General features: G+C 38.8%; 1 long non-coding RNA gene and 1 other non-coding gene across 2 annotated transcripts in view; one reads left to right on the top strand and one right to left on the bottom strand.

Annotated features, from left to right (window-relative positions):
• The window catches only part of LOC123382277, a 514,364-nt gene that overhangs the window by 337,389 nt on the left and 163,505 nt on the right, over positions 1-13,470 (bottom strand). The gene's annotated exons all lie outside the window — the stretch shown is intronic.
• TRNAL-UAG lies at positions 4,204-4,288 on the top strand. Its single transcript has one exon. It is a non-coding gene; the product is annotated as a tRNA-Leu (tRNA).

Genomic DNA, 13,470 nt, shown 5'->3' with positions numbered 1-13,470 from the left:
CAGGGGCCCTACATCGTATCAGTAAAAGAACTTCCTCTGTATGACTGCCAAGTTTCCACGTGAGTTTCTCATTCAGAAGAGCTGATATATTGATTTTTTCACTCCAGTTTCTCATTAACTTCACCAATAAAACAAAGCCAAGCTTTAATGGTGATTTCATTGATCTAGTCCTATTTTGTCACCATTAATTGGCATTTATTGAGGCTCTATGAAAACACTGAGTTAGACATTCCATATGACTGACAAATTAAATAGAAAAGAAATTATGATCTCTGACATCCAGAAGAGCAAGCGTGGAAACACTGACGTTTTGTAAAATCTAAAACTCATGTTCAATGCTCAGCTCTGCCAGACTCACCGGTCTAAGAGAGTCACTCTGGGCTTCAGGTTACTCACCTGCCAAATGAGGAAAATTATGCCTATCTCACAGGATGGCTGTAAAAATTAAGTAAAATCACTACCATCACATGTCTTGTTCCATACTTGGCACATTATAGATTCTCAATCAGTACTCACCCAAACCTCTTTTTCTATAAAGGGTTAACATCCTACTAATTTAAGGGACAGAAAAGATACAGAAAAGTACAAAATGAAAGAAAATGTGGGGCTCAGTCGGTTAAACATCCAACTATGGCTCAAGTCACGATCCCACAGTTCACAGGTTCAAGTCCTGCATCGGGCTCTGTGCTGACAGCTCAGAGCCTGAAGCCTGCTTCATATTCTGTCTCCCTCTCTCTCTCTCCGCCCCTCACCTGCTTGCACTCTTTCTCTCTCAAAAATAAATGTATTTTTTTGTAAATTTTTTTTACGTTTATTCGTTTCTGGGAGACAGAGAGAGACAGAGCATGAATGAGGAAGGAGCAGATAGAGGGAGACACAGAATCCGAAGCAGGCTCCAGGCTCCGAGCTGTCAGCACAGAGACCCACGCGGGGCTCAAACTCACAAACTGTGAGATCATGACCTAAGCCAAAGTCGGAATCTCAACCGACTGAGCCACCCAGGTGCCCCAATAAATATTTTTAAAAACTGAAAAAATGAAAGAAAATTGGAAAAATCTTAATTTTAATTATTGAAACTATAAAATAATTTATATATGGAAAGAGATATAAAATAAAAACATGGCAATTACTGTAATGTATCAGAACCATGATCTTTAGCAACACTGAAGTTATTTCTAGGAGGATCCAAATTTTAATTTATATTTTAAAATCCAGTGAATCAAATTATTGTCTTAAAGTACAAGTTTATAATACTCTTTATGAAAAATGAATACTGTGTGTGTGTGCGCGCGCTTGTGTGTGGGCGCGCGTGTGTGTAAACTTTAACACCAAGAATCAATAGTGCTATAGGCAGGTTTGAGATCCAAAAGGACAGTTAGCCTCTGAGTCACTGTCTGGGTTCTATGTAAATGGACTTACCATCTTACACTGCCTTGGACCAAATAGATTTTAAGTTGGTAACACTAGAAATGACTTCCACTTTATTCTTTCCCTTCTCCTTTTGCTTTATTAATTTTAAGGACTTTCCTTCTTCGGTATAAGATTGTTAGCATCTTGACAAAGAGAAGATGAGGGATTTTAATCTGATATCCTGCTCAAATGCTACTGTTTTCAGAATAATAACAGACATAATTCTCAATTTCGTGTATAATAACTGTCAAATTGCAAGTCATATTTTCTAAAGAGTGTGGGTGTTTGTGTATGTATACAGGTAGTTCATGTATTTATTTACTTATTATTTTTATTGGTGTCATTTGACATGAAAGCAATCTAGAAATCAGAACATGCCATTAAACCACAGTCATACATTCAAACCATCTCATGATACTTTCGTTAATTGTCCTGCTTTTGCTCTTTCAAAGATGATAATCTGCTGAGGGCTGTTCATTTTTAGCTCAATTTTTTCCATGACTGTTATCTGTAACAGGCATGGTTTCATCAATCATAGATTTATTCACAAGTAACTATAATAGCTTAAAATATAATGCAATGATTTCAATTTGATTAGCACACACTAAGACTATAGCTCATGAATAAAGCAAGTATGTTTGGATTCCTGTAGGTATCAACTGTCCACCCAAACTCTAAGGACACTTAAACAAAGACCTCAAACATTCAACCCCTAGGCACTTCTCTCCTAACCAATGGACACCAAAGGCCTTGTAATATCATTTTTATGCAAGTGTCAAGGAAAAGATAGCATAATACCACACCCTTTATTGAATTCCTACTGAGTGAACCTTGTTTTAGAAACTTCAATTATCTTTAATTTACATGGCAAAACTATCAGAGAGAAATTGCAATCTCTGTGAATTCTCATGACCAAAGCTGAAGGTTCACAGATAATAACCTCACCAAAGGATGAAGAGTCAGTGGAGGAATAGGCTTTAAACAGATCTCAAGAGTTCAAAAGTCATGTATTCTTTTTTCCCTTCCTACATCCAGGTACATAGTAAATCAAATATGCTCCTATTGGCTGTCATCACGCCACAAGTTGAAATCTGGATTCATTTATTTGGCTCATCATCCTCTAGTGGCCTAGGCATTTTCTGTCCTTTTTATTGCTCTTCAGCAGTAGACACAATTAATAATACACAACAAGTTTGTGATGCTAGAGGGCATTACTATGTGTAAGGAAAATATTTAAACTCTTCTAAAAAACTAGTATTAATAAATGAAAAGAAACATATGTCAATGTAAATCATATTTGTGTGTATCTGTGTTTCCTAAAGAAACAGGACTATAATTCCCTTTTTCATTCCTAAAGAAAATCTTAAATCTTACAAATACATTTTATGATGTATTGATTTTTTTTCATGTCTGACAAAATATTATGCTTGAACATAAGATTTTAAACATTTTGATTTTATTTAATTATCATTCAGGTGATCAGACAATTCCACAGAGATGAGAAGACTATCCTAAGAAAAGGCTAGAGGCAGTTTTTAATACTGATTCCAAGCTAAATCTTAGGAAAGGATAATTTTGCTTTTTGATAGTAGAACTAGCAGTTTCATTGAATCCCCATCTAAATAGAATTTAATAGTGCTTATTTCATGCTCATATGGTCAGGTTTTTGGTCCAATTTGTTTGTAATGAGTTAGAGTAACTGATATGCTAATCACTGTTAGTTAATTAAAAGCGGAGTTTCCATTTAGCTATAAAACTCATTAGAGTGCCAACCATATCGCACATTAGATGACCTGATTCACATATTTGAACTCTTAAAATGAGAAGGAGGTGGTAGAAAATCTATTTGATATGTTGCCAGGAGTGTCACTAAGTTGCTTCCAGAAACAGATTTGCTCTAATGATCAGAAGACCTGGGTTCTACTCATCACTCTATTGGTGTTTAGCTCTGACATTTGGGTTTTGGCTCTTAAATCCTCAAAGACTCGATTTTCCAAGAGCAAAGCATAGAATAGGATTAAATAGTGTGTAGGCCCAACTTTCTTGTGATTCTGTAGCCAAGAATCAAAAGTGATTCTGTAGCGTGGGTAGCTTAGTCAGTTAAATGTCCAACTTCAACTCAGGTCATGATCTCGTGGTTTATGAGCTCGATCCCCATGTCGGGCTCTGTGCTGAGAGCTCATAGCCTGGAGCTTACTTTGGATTCTCTGTCTCCCTCTCTCTCTGCCCCTTCCCCACTTGTGCTCTGTTTCTCAAAAATAAATAAAACCATTAAAAAAATCTTCAAAAGTATTCAAAGATTTGTCTCTGCTCAGGCACTTTCTAGCTGTGTGATCTTGGGAAAATATATAATCACCCTGATCTTCATTAAGGAGTTAGGATGACATGAGGAAAAACCTGGTACTCACATAGCACTGGTGCTCAACTAAGGGCATGACAGTGATGAAGAAAAACAAAAAAAGATAATGATGAGGGTCAGGATACCTAAGAAGTAGGGGGAGCAGCAGGATAAGGAGCTGGAAGAGAGAGAAAAAAAAAAGAGTATTCAAGAGGAAGAAAGAAATGCTCCAGTTTATGCATTTTACTGATACTATAAACTTACGAAACTTACAAAAAAATAAACTTTTAAAGAAGAAAAAAATCCATATACATAGGCACTGAAACCTATTCTAGAGGAGCTTTCCTCAAAACCTCCCCTACAAGATTCTGCTTACAAGTGTTAATCACACAGGTATTTCAGGGTAGAATAAGTTTTGGGAAAGGATCACTTAAAGAAAACAATCTACATGGGGTGCCTGGGTGGCTCAGTCGGTTAAGCATCTGACTTAGGCTCAGGTCATGATCTCATGGTTTGTGGGTTCGAGCCCCATCTCGGGCTCTGTGCTGACAGCTCAGAGCCTGGAGCCTAGTTGAGATTCTATGTCTCCCTTTCCTCTGGCCCTCCCCTACTCATTCTGTCTTTCTCTCAAAAATAAATAAACGTTAAAAAATTTAAATGAAAATGATCTACAGAAAGTAGGGCCACCCAGAACTTCTAGAATATTAGTATGCACAATGATATATCCTTCCTTCCTTCCTTCCTTCTCCACCTTGCTTCCTTCCTTCCTCACCTTTTTGGAGAGAGTGTTGGGGGATGTAGAGGTTTGGAGATCATACAGGCCTAGTACTCTATGAAGCAAACATTAGCAAATATTAGAATAATAAAAATAAGTGAAGGTTTGGATCCTAGAAACCTGATTAAATAGTCACTTCTGTCATTTAACTATGTCACTTAACAAAGCAAATCCTTGGTGACTGTGTGTGAGGAAGATGATCCCTTCTTTGAAAGACTGTTTTGAGAACTAAAATCAATAACAGAAAATGCTATCAGCATGTGATGGAGACTCAATCAATTGATAGCAATAATATGATAGATTCCAGGTGCATTTCCTCTTGCTGAAGCACAAAAAAGAGTAAATTGTGCCTCTTCTCCCATTCTCCACTTGAAATCCATTTGCTATGAAACATCAAAGGCTTATTCCCATATGTGGAACACTGGGGAAACACTTTGTTGTTGTGGATTGCTTCCTTCTTGAAATAGAATGAGAGGAAAATGGAATGGAAAACTAGGGGAGTTTGAAGGGGAGTTCAATGCCTCAAAAGAAGGAATCTGAACTAAGACTGAGAGTGTGGGCAGAATACACATGCTGAGGTTAATGCTGTTGGAAGTTAACTAATTCTTTCTGGAGGATGGATATCATTTGCAGTAAAGCAGCTGCCAATTGTTGTAAAATATCAGGGTAGCTGGATCTGTCACTGAAACAAGCCAATGGGAACAGACCTTATCCTGCAGGGGGCATGATTAAAACCAGAGCCATTTTCACAGATAATCCATTTATAAATCATGGTAATAAAATGGTCATCATGACAGCAGCTCAGTGACATTTTTTCACAAGCTCAGCTGTATCCAGGCAACCAAAACATCTTAACTCAGATGAAAAGAAAGGCAGACTGGGGTTCCAGGAGTCAGGGAGCAAGATCCCACTGTCTGGTTCTCTTTTCCCATGAGAGAAGGTGATGTGTTGATGACTAAAGGAGCTTTATATGACCCTGGTTACTACAGTTCACTTTTTGTGCATGCCAGAATCAATGGACATCAGGAAGTTAGGTGTTTCTCAACTCTTTCCTCATTCTAGCAACTGATGAATGGGGAACTCCAAGGCCCATTATATCCATGTCCAATTTTGATCCATTCCTTGCTGTGAGAGATTCAACTGATCAGCAGGAGCTGGAGAGAGAAGAACATATGGCAAAAATCCAGGTATTCTCTACTCAGCTGTTTACATGTGTAATTGCAAATCAACAGTGGCTGAGGTATTATGGAGAAGAGTTCTAATAAGCATCATTACAGCAACTATTATGCTATAATGCTAGCAAAGTGTCTCTTTCCCTCAGAGGAGAGGTAAGCATACTCTTTTCACTCTTTTGGGATTTTTCTATGCAACCCGTCTTCACAAACTTCTGATGACTGAGCTCTCATGACTCAGCAGGGATTTAGATATTTAAAGTAAAACTAAATTTTATCAAATACTTTTCCTTCACTTTTAAACACTATAATACAAATATATTTGTATAAATCCCATCAAATGACTTGCTTTAATGGAAAGACCAAAATATCATGGATTGTTAAACATAAATTTATAGATATTAACTTCTATGCGTGTGTACATATGCACATATATTAGATGAAATTCTCTTTGTCATGTCAATGGAGAATAATAATCCTTACTCAGCTACACAAGATGAAAGCAGAAGTATAAAAGGCCAAGTGCTATGGTCAGGGTAACTATTTAATATTAGCATTATAGCATGAAAGATGCTGCCATGGTTCCAATAGATCCCTTTACCCTAGCCCCTTTTTAAACTTTATTGAAGAATAAGTGAAAAATGTAATTGTGTCTATTTAAAGTGTACAAGGTGATGATTTGATATACCTATACATTATGGAACGGTTACAACGATCAAGATAATTAGCATATCTATCACCTCACATAGTTAACGGTGTGTGTGTGTGTGTGTGTGTGTGTGTGTGTGTGTGTTTGCGTGGTGAGAATACTTCAGATTTACTTTTGTATGTCAATTCCAAGTGTGCTTTCACCAGTAACAGCTAACCTCTTTCCTTCTTGGTAGGAAGCTTGCCCTCAGGCTGTCAGTACAAGGATGTCATCTTGTTTTAGTACAGCAAGAACTTCAAATGCCTGGGGAAGACTTCAACCAATAAATGACGAATATAGCCAGTTATGTTGACATCTTTTTGGGGAAATTCCAGTATTTCCATGGAGGCACTTTATGTGTATGCCTGTGTGTAATACATGCTGTCTCTAGAGATCACATGTGGGACTAAGCCAAAATTTCCCTCCCTGGAATTTTGTTTGGTACTACATCCTTGTGTGATCTCTTTCTTCCCACTCCCCACTATCCTACCGTGTTTTCCTGAATATTTCTTCATGTTAAATCTACATTGCCATGGATCCTTTTCTTTATAGTTCTTTCCCAGGAGCCCAGCTTGGATATCTGGAAAGGGAGTGGAAATAGTTAGGACCTGAGTGGAGACTAGACTTAAGAGAGGCTCCCAAGGACCTATTATATTTCATGTATGAAACCTAGGAATCATATAGTAGCCAGAAATATACTCCAGGTGAAAGCATTACACAGGAGATGGCTAGATGGTTTGAGACCATGATCTGGATACAAATAATTACATTGATTAAGCAGTAATAATTCACAACTATAATAATTTCCAGCAATGACTGAGGCTTTGGGTTATGTGCTGTCCTAAGAGCTTTAATGCATTTTCCCCCTCATTCAGTGCAGACAACATTGAGGTAAGAGTTATTACTCTTTAACAGATGTGGATACAGAGGCCTGACAATGTTTTGTAACTTATGTAAGGTTTCATAGTTGTGGACCTGGATTTGTGCCTATATGTGTCTGACTCCTGAGATTTTAAGTGTAATCACTATGTTGTAAAAGGTGCTTACCAGCTAACATTTTCCCTGAAGAAAAAAGTTAAGACCAAGTCTGATAGGATGAAGCTGGTGTGATAACTAGTTGTAGCAAATGCTGTATTTCAATGTACATCTCTGTGTCCCTTGAATGTGTCTTCCAGGGACAGAAAGGTTAATGCCCACTGTAGTAGAAAAATACTTTTGTTTTTTACCCTTAATAAATCTACCCCCACACCTCCTACCACCCTCCATATACGCACACGTGCGTCCCCCATTGCCCTACCTTCCAAACCTCAGCAAACCTTAACAGTGGCATACTCAAGGCCACATAGCTAATAGAGGCAGGTTTGGCTTTGAATCTGTATCTTCTGACTCCAAGCCCATATAGATTTCTTTCCAACAATATCATGCTAATTTAGTGTATCATTTCCAAATCCTGGGCAAATTCAGAACTGGCTTAGTATTAGACGGTTATCCAAGTATAAGTTTCCAGTGGAGATGCCAAAACCAAGGCTTTATAAACCTCAACTTTCTAAAGGGATGGTGAGATTCAGTTTTCCTTGTCATTCGCCTGCCAACCCTCTACCCTTTGGACTCAGCCTTGCTTTGAAATGCTAATTTAGAGTGCTTCAAGTAGGTATTAACCAAAAATTATTAATAAGTACTTCTCAAGCTCAAGTGTAATAGGCCCCATAGAAGACACAAAATTGTTTATTCAACATATTTAAATGTGTCTTAAATGAACTAATTGCTTTTCCTGGGTGCTGTGCCAGATTTGTGGCTTTATCCATACGGTAGAGATTGGGAATCTGAAAGGAGAGGCTGTAGACCAGCAGACACATCTCTCAGTGCATCCACAGACAAGGAGATGCTAATATCAATTATTTCATAGAACTAAGGTCATAAACATAGTTCCTGTCTTCCTGAATTGAGCTCTGACCACACCAAGGGGATGAAGAATAATGTGTACACTATATAGACATCCAAAACAACTATTTATTTGTGAGGAATTATGGAGACAACCCTTATATCCATTCTGCCACCTCATTTCCCTGAAATTCAGGGTCATTTACACATAGTTCCCATAGGAATTTGCTCAAATGTTGCCCCTGGATTACAATCAATTAAGTAGGATGACCATTTGCCTATTTGCTCTCAGATCTGCTCTTTTCTCTTCACCTGCTCTTTTATAATACCTGCAAATTACATTCACAAAGCCAACATGTGGTTCTATGCAGGCAATGGACACCCTGGGAGAAAACTGAAGGATCAGGTAAGGGAAGAGGATAGCCTACATCTCTCCTTCTCTCTATGCTTTGGGAGGCACTGTTGAGGAAGGGAATATATTTTCCATTATTGCATACACTCCCAGATAGGGAGCCACCAGCACTGAGATTTAAAGCTCCCATTAAGTGAAACCATATCTTGTGCTCCAGAAAATGCCATTTTTTCTTTTATTCCTTGGAGCGGTAGCACTTTCCAGTTGTTGCTACTATCCTGATTTCCTCATTATCTCCCACGCCCTTGGCCTTTTAGGTTTTCCAACATCTTTGTGTCTAGTGCCCCGATCAAATTCTTCTACTGAACTACCTCTTGTGGGCTCATTTTCCCCTGACTGTAAAACTGGTTTCAGCCTCTTGCCGTTTTATGGAGTAGGTATGTGAACTTATTCTTAACCTTGGTGTCTCCCCCAAATGAGTACAGCAGAGTGTCCATCCCCCTAAACAAATCCAACTTTATTTTCAGAATATATGTCCTTCCCCTTTATACACATTTACCCAGGCTTTCTATCACTCATGCACATACATGTGACTCAATGAAAAATTTCCAAAACTTATCAACAAGACCTCATTTATTTGATAAGAATCCTTAAGGATGTAGATTTCAGCTCTGAACAGCAAAGAGAAATAGCAAAGAAGGAACAGCTCTAAGAGTCCAAGTAAGCACTCGTGAGGGCACTTCGGGCAGTAAGCCAGACTCTGCTCTTACTTTACATACAGTTCCCGTAAATGCAGATACCCAATTTCACAGGAGATTGAAAAAGAACAAATAGGAATTCCAACAGCCACTGAAACACAGTAATAAGACTGATAGTTGATAAAGAGAAAATGATAACTGGAAGCAAAACTTTAAAATTAATATTAATATTCCCAAAGTGAAACAAGTTAGAACTTTTTGATGTAGGAGAAAACAGACTGCCCGTATGTGTGAGTCATAATCCAATACGAGAATAGGGGCAAAAGAAGCTAGTATATACTTAGTACAAGGGAATCAGTTTAGAGGTTAAATATGTGTCATTTCAATGTTGGGACACTTAAAAAAGATCTTTTAGGTGTGTATAATTCTGATCATTTTACATTTGAGGAAAACAAGGCCATTTAAAGGCTTTAAAGGCCTTTGCTGATGTCGCATGTCCACACGTCCAGGAGAAGGGAACGTACAGGGATGTAAAACCCGGTGGATCTCACTCAAAATCCCATGGCATTATTGCTCCAGGTGGGACAACAGGTGTTGTTTAGAATCAAGATCTTCAGATTCTTTCATCTTAAGAGAAACAGTTCATTTTTCCAAGTACCCGCATTTTAGGAAAGTGGTTAGGGATCTAATATATCGTAGAAAAACTTGCACTTACTACAAAGGAAAAGTACACTGTTTTGAGGATTGGCTGCTGGAAGCGTTATATATGCAGGGGGAAAAAGAGGGCAACGTGAAACAGCTTAGATGCATGCAGTGCTACTGAACCTGACAGGACTCCACATTGCAACTCAACTTCTATTTGTTCTTAGTGACCACTTATAAACCAGTTGTTAAGCCCTGGCTTTCCTATCCGTCCCTCCAGAAATATCCACATTGTCTAGGACGGCCAGATTCAAAGCAGCTTCAGACATACAAGTACCAATCACTTCCTCTGCTGGTGAATGGAATTTAATCAGACTAGCAAACTAAACCAAAGTCACACAAAGGGTAATATTTGATGCGTTTAACAAGAAACCTTTATGCAACTGTTCCCATCAGTCAGAATAATACAGTGCTATTTTTACTTCATCTTGACTTTCCACAGGAAACTTTAAAAGGCTGAGGATCTCTGCTGACTGTGAAGAGATGGTCTCCCACCCTGTAGAGGGACTCACTGCTGTCTCCATGAGACCTAAGTGTGGGGGGGGGGGTCAGTGATGTGGCTGTTGCAAACAAGGTGACATTCACTTTCTCTGTGTCTGAAATAACGACCGGTTGCTACAGCATCACACCCTGCTTCCCTCCTTTTTATCCCCTGTTCACCAAGTACTTCTACCTTCAATGGAATGTGTGACATTTATTTATTAATTAAACATTTATTGCACATGCATTCCATGCCACTTGTCATGCTGGGCACCCTGAGAATAACAGGAACAAGTTATAGATGCACCTTTCAGAAGCTTGCAATAAAGGAAGGAGGAATAAGTTTAAGCCAAAATTGTGAAAATTATGACTCCTGATTCCCCATGGATCAATCACTAAGCTTTATCGCTGCCACACAAATATCCTTTTATGCTACTTACTTATTATTATACATTCTGGTTTGGGTTAGAACCAGTCCTCACCTGGACTACTGTCATCATTTGTGCCATCTTTTTTGTTTGTGATATTCAGCTTTTATTCATTGATTTATTGAGAGATAAAGGGAGTATGTGAGCAGAGAAAAGGCAGAGGGAGAAGGTGAGAGAAAACCCTTTAAATTTTTAAAAACTTTACTTATTGAGAGAAAGAACAAGTAGGGGAGGGGCAGAGAGACTGGGAGAGAGAGAATCCCAAGCAAGCTCCACACTGTCAGCTTGGAGCCCAATGTGGGGCTCAAACTGACTGACCTTGAGATCATGACCTAAGCCAAAACCAAGAGTCGGACACTTAACCAACTGAGCCATCCAGGTGCCCCAGGAGAGAGAATCTTAAGCAGGCTCCATGCTCAGCATGGAGTGTGATGCAGGGCTCAATCTCACAACTGTGATTTCATAACCTGAGCTGAAATTAAGAGTCGACGTTTAACTGACTGAACCACCCAGGTATCCTCATTATTAAGCTTTTAAATTTAATTATAAAAACATAATTTAAAAAAGCACAAATAGCAATCATACAACTCAGTGAATTTTTACATTATGAACTTACACACTCTCTCCTGGACTAAGAAATCGAATACATCCAGTACCCAGAAGTCACCTACACAAAACTTTCCATTTTCTATCACAAAGACAATTCTGAATTCAAACACTATGGATGCGGATTCAAATTTTTTGTATAAATGGAATCATACAGTGTGTGTTTTTCATGTCTCTTTTCTTTTGTTCAATGCTTTGTCAGATTCCTCAATGTTCTATGCAGTGGTAATTTGTTGATTCTCATTGCTGCAAAATATTCCATTATGTGATTATACCGTAGTTAATTATATAAGCTACTCTTGATGTGCATTTGGTTTGTTTTTAGATCAGGTGTGTACAATTCTGATCATTTTACAGTTGAGGAAAACAAGGCCCTTTAAAGGCAGATACCTTCGCTGATGTCACATGTCCACATGTCCGTGACAAGGGAAAGTACAGGGATGTAAAACCCAGTGGATCTCACACAGGATAATGTTTCTATAAATTTCTCGCATATCTCTTTTGGTGCATGTATGCATGCATTCCTGGTTGGGTAATAAACCTCGGGATGGAATTAATGGGCCACCTGGTTAAATGCACATTCAGTTTAAGTAGTATAGACAACCAGTGTCTAGTAGGCAAGCTCCCATTAGTGGTGTAGGAGAGGATTTACCATCCAATCCTGCTCTACAAAAAATCCTCTTTATTTACTTTCTGAGACATAAATATGATCATGTGATGTTCCTGTTTAACAGCTTTTAATGGATAATATTGTCCTTAAGATATTGTTCAAAATTCACTAGTACCCAAAAGGTCTGCAGCTTCTGTTATCACCTCCATCTCCAGAGGAATCTCACACCTCTCTGCCTCTGAGGTTCTCCCCTCTGACCACAATGAAGTTCTCCCAGGTTCACATGCATGCTGTAAGCTCATGGTCCTCTGAGCTCAAACTCGTCTCGCCTGAAATGTTTTTCCAGACTCACCTGTCTCATATTGCTTCCCCCCTCCTCTTCCTCTCCTGAAATTACCCATCACATGACCCCAAGAAAACTTCCTTCATTATACAAGGCAGTGACCAAAGTGGCATAATTTCCTCATTTGCTTACTTGCTTACTGTCTGTATTCCCCACTAGAATTTAAGCTTCAAAGGAGCTGGGAATTTCCTAACGTGGTCACTTGTTAGTTTCTAGTATCTGATAGTGCTCAGCATCAAGTAGGTGCTCAATCAATATTTGTACATGAATAAAGGAAACAGCGTATTTGTACATTTTCTTCTTCCCCTCAAGATGGTTCTCTCCTCTTTAACTGGTAACATATACTCATTCCCTCAGTCTTGACTTAAATAGCATTTCCATTGGGGAAATTTCTTTGATTCAGTGAGCTAAGTTAGTACACCCTGTGTATGCTATGAGAATTGCTCCTGAACTATGACTTCATATCAATTGGTATACTCATGAAAAGACCAATGAATGATCCATAATTTTTTGGTGTTTTTGAGCCATATCCATTCCTATCCCGTAAGCTCCAAAAGGGCTTCAGTATCTGCTTTATTCACCATCATATCCCTTATACCCAGAACAGTGCTACACATAGACTTCCTAACTCACAAAGGCAGGTACTCAAGTTGTGAACATCAAGTCAAAGTGAAAATTGTCCAGCAGCTGTCATATGGACTGACAACCTAGGTTGTATAAGAAGACATAATCAGGGCCAAGTAGGGAAGGACTGAGAAAATATTCACAAAAGTAATAATACATAAGAAAAACTATTATGTCAGATTTTGATAGGCACAGACACTTCAAGAGAATGAGCAGCCATGTACAGAAATGGGGACAGGGGCGCCTGGGTGGCTCAGTTGGTTGAGCGTCCGAGTTCAGCTCAGGTCATGATCTCACAGCTTGTGGGCTCGAGCCCCACGTCGGGCTCTGTGCTGATGGCTCAGAGCCTGGAGCCTCCTTCAG

The sequence above is a fragment of the Felis catus genome, chromosome E2, assembly GCF_018350175.1.
Source record: "Felis catus isolate Fca126 chromosome E2, F.catus_Fca126_mat1.0, whole genome shotgun sequence".
Taxonomy (NCBI): domain Eukaryota; kingdom Metazoa; phylum Chordata; class Mammalia; order Carnivora; family Felidae; genus Felis; species Felis catus.
Note: the sequence above shows the minus strand (reverse complement) of the source record. Positions and strands in the feature narration are given on the sequence as shown.